The sequence below is a fragment of the Coccinella septempunctata genome, chromosome 7 (assembly GCF_907165205.1).
Source record: "Coccinella septempunctata chromosome 7, icCocSept1.1, whole genome shotgun sequence".
NCBI classification, from domain to species: domain Eukaryota; kingdom Metazoa; phylum Arthropoda; class Insecta; order Coleoptera; family Coccinellidae; genus Coccinella; species Coccinella septempunctata.
Genome location: NC_058195.1, coordinates 9,789,166 through 9,793,635, shown reverse-complemented (window position 1 = coordinate 9,793,635; position 4,470 = coordinate 9,789,166).

Below are 4,470 nucleotides of genomic sequence, written 5' to 3'. Positions count from 1 at the left end.
TCGATTTCATTTATATTCCATCATTTTAGCCCAATAGTTTGTTGAAATATGAAATTAAGGTAAAATAGTAACTTTTCCACATTGTCATGAAATTATGTTAATGTTTATGTTTCATCTCTCATTATTTAGGTAATAAACTCAGAAACTAACAACACTAGATTGTGTAGAATAGTTTTATTGAACATATCAAATGATCGAATTGCCTGTATTGAAACAACCACTGACATATAACTAACAACACTAGATTGTGTAGAATAGTTTTATTGAACATATCAAATGATCGAATTGCCTGTATTGAAACAACCACTGACATATAACTGGAATGTTAATAGAAAAGGTAAACAATTCGGAACAATAATGAAAAAACTTTTCCAACTGAACAAATACAAATCGTACGACCAGGAAAATCAACTCTAATGACAGAGCAATAGCCAGAACAAAACGTTGAAAAAACAAGGAATCATCATAAGAATGGATACATCTTTCAAACTTCCCAACTTTTTCCACTCAATACTCCATGATAACAAAGGTAAACAGTTATATAAGAACATGAAAAACTCCTTGAAATATCATAATTACTCCTTCTCATGCTTATGTTCCTATATTAATGGGTTATGAAGAAACTGAAAGGCAAATAATGAGTATCTCCTAATGGGAAATACGGTTTTAATAATTAATTGATACATTTTTAATGTTGGCAAACATGCATTAAGTGTAAGGAATAGGCCCCATAATGATAATGTGTGTGGAACTCAGGATGATCTATTTATGCTGATTCATATTTCAATGGTCATAAAGGGCTGAAAGATGTGTCGGTTGTAAATGAAGAATCATCAAGTTGGCTGAGTGTATTGGTGTTATTACTTGATGAGAGGCGTGTTGCGATAAAAAATTGTGAGAAAATGACGTTGATCTTTATTTCATCGATTTGTCATTAGAGCAAATGTATGGAGATTTTCAAGTGGGGAACTTTCGATGATGGCATCAGGTGAGACTGTAAGCAATGCTAAGGAGTGAAATGGAGTCGATTTCGAAGAATATTATGTGGAATGTATTGAAATAGGGTTTTCGTAGGTCAATTCACAAGGATATACATATTATAACACCTATTGAGGTATTGACAATTCATTGGACAGAATGAGAGTATCTTAAAAATTTATGAAGAGCAGTCAGATGTCAACATTCATTCTGTAAAAGCCTTCAACACCGAAAAACATCAACTTACCACCTCCAGTTTATCCAAAGGCACACTCGAAAACCTGAAATGAAAAATTAGATTAGATTTCAATCAAGAAGATGATTAACATCTGTGAATAATACATAGAAGAAAAATTACCGTGCATCCCGTTAATTTTCCTTCTATTAGATTTCAATGAAATCATTCTAGAGAACAATGAATATAATTTTACTCAAGCAGCCCCTATTCATTGACACCCTGTATATAAAAATAAAATTTCTTTCAACATAAATCTGGACACCTTAGTGAGACTGTATGTTACAAATATTTCCAATCTCGATAACGGAATCAAAACTGCACACAATATCTAGAGAATTGAACCGAACAGATTCATGACAAACCACTCGCGTTAACTTCAGTGCTCATCCCCCCAAATCACGTTTTAAGAAGTGAGATCCAACGTAGGAGATGATAAACAAATCATCCAATCGTGACCATGCTCTGTCCCATCTCATATACGCGGTGCATAATGGAACTGGCACCAACCAGTGTTGCCAATGGTAATTTACGGAATAATCCGAAATATCTGACAAAAAATCCGAAAAAATCCGATGCTTCCGTAACTTAATCCGAAAAAAATCCGCTCGTTCATCGAACAATTAAATAATTAAGAAAACAGATAACACAATTTTCTATTCTCAATATTCCAATCATTTTTTCAATGTGAAAAATCTTCACTAGCCTTTTTGAGCTGGGAATATGTGTGGTAGCTGAATTTTGTTGAAGTAACGAATACGTTATTTATTTCGTTACCTAAACATAAACAATGTAAAAACAACAACAAAGTAAAGTTGATTAAACCCAAATTTTAAAAGAATTTGTAATAGTTCCTGTAATCTGTTTATGTAGATATCGATATTGATGTTTTTTTGATTTCTTTTATCATTGTAGCCTGAGGAAGGCGAAATATAACGCCGAAACGTCGCTCTAGGAATCCAAAGTGTTTTCATCCAGTTCTTCAAACCGAGAAGTTATCAATTACTAAATTCTGGAAGGAACGAGAACTATCCACAAACATAAACAAACACTTTTTCAAAAATCCCCATCGATCCCGCTTGTACAATTTTTTATTTGAGGTCAAAGCTCGCACATTTTTGTAAATCTCAAGAATTTTTGCAGATCGTACAATTCTTTACAAAAAAATATTCTATTCGTGAGAAAGTCGTATTTCAAATTACATGCTCACATTTTCGCTCCTTGTAGTGACGTTTTTTCAACGTGGTTTCTCCAGTTCCTCTCCAGTTCCACGAAGCCTCTACTATTGATTTGAATTATTCAATCATCTAGTGGCCAAAGCCTCAATAATTGATTTGAATAATTCAATTCCTTCAGAAATTCTTTGAAACTGTATAACATAAAAAAAATCCGAAAATATCCGAAATATTTTTAAATCCGAAAAAAATCCGCGAGAGCTAGAAAAATCCGCAATTCGGATAAAAATCCGCCGATTGGCAACACTGGCACCAACATACTCTAAACCTACGAACATCGTATATGTTTGCTGTTTCTCGAATGTACCTTCCTAAAGCTTTCCCTTGACCAGCTCGAAAAAGATTTACGTGGCGTTGGAATCTGGACCTACAGCGGCGGAGATAGAAGAGCAGAAAAGGGTCATTATTTAAAGTATGGGTATTAGTTGGGGAGCCGAAGAGGGGAATTCGGGGTTTACTCGAGCGTGTCAGATTAATATAAGGGGACATACCTTGGACCCTGTAGAGTACCTCTACCAAAAATTAGACCTGTATATAGGGGGAATTGTCTAGGGCAGCCTGTCCGAATAGTAAAAAAAAAAACTATCATTGTACATTGTACTCGACCGTGTCAGATTAGGATATATGTGGTTAATTACATGTTGAAAAGTATATATTTTCTTAAACTGACAATTTAAGCGTGTCGAAAATGTGTGGGAGGGCGCCGAAGTTGAAAAAAAAAACGTCTCGTGTACATTCTCGAGTGCGGTGGCGTTTTTTCTTATTTTGAAGCTGATGATTCAAGAATAACGGAAAAAATATAATCTGACAGTTTTAGCAAGCCGAAACAATAAAAATTGGCCATAAAGGTCACAAAAATCAGTTTTTTTGAATTATCTCCTTTCCTGGGCTTCAAATCTTTTTTGCATTCATTATAAAAGTTGTAGAGCATAACTTTTTCTACAAATTTTGTCCCAAGCAATTTTTTCTACGTTCTATTTTGAGATATATGGCGATTAATGCGAGTTGTTTGGCGATACTTGCTGAAGCGAAAATTCACTCGTTGGAAAATAGTACATTCTGAGGTTCAGTCACAGACAACACTAAAATTTTCGTGAGTAGTTTCGAAATTGTCATCATAGAAATACCTTGTTATTTTGACAATTGGATGAATGTATACTCCATTCACTTTTATTTTTGCAGTCGGTTGGCCATGGAAATTTGACACATTTCACTCTGTATAGTACGAAAATGTGGGGTTATGAAGCTTGTCAAAACATTTTTGGGTTTTAAATCAACGCTATGTTGCCCGTTCTACGTAAAAGTTTCTGTTATTACGTATTTTATCACAATGTCGAATCTCTTCGGAAAATATGTGACGAACATAATTGAAGTTTATACAAACTGATTGAAGGCATACCAAATCCAGTTATTTGCATGGAAAATACAAGAGATCAGTATAATATCATAATATGCACTAGCTTGAGGAGAGTTAATGTTCGTTATCTTCTTTGGCTTACACCATTTGTATATTTCAAAAATATTAACCCGAAGATGAAATGCATATGATGCAGTGGTTAGGAATGGGTATCTCCCGATGGAATTAACAGATAATTACAAGAATGTTAAGTAAAAGGAATTGAGGAAAGTTTCAAGTTAACATGAACTTCACCTTTGAACAAAAATTTCACAAGAATAAACAAGTAACAGGGCAACTTGCGCGTATTTGTGGCTATTCATCTTAATAGATTGATATAATAATAATAATTAGGTATTTATTAGAACCTTCAGACATTTACATTGTATAGGACAAGTCAAATGCAAAATAGAAAAATCCATTTTAGGGAACTTATTCTCCGATGACATTTATCGAAAATCCTGTAGTAAACTTTTCGCATTAATTCACTCAAACATAAAATTCTCAAATGCCACCACTTTTTTGGGTCTCCCAATAGAAGGAAATTCTTTGTCATCCTCTTCATTCACAATCTTTCTGATTGTGGAAATATCCAGCTGAAATATAAGTCATTTAGATTCAGATGA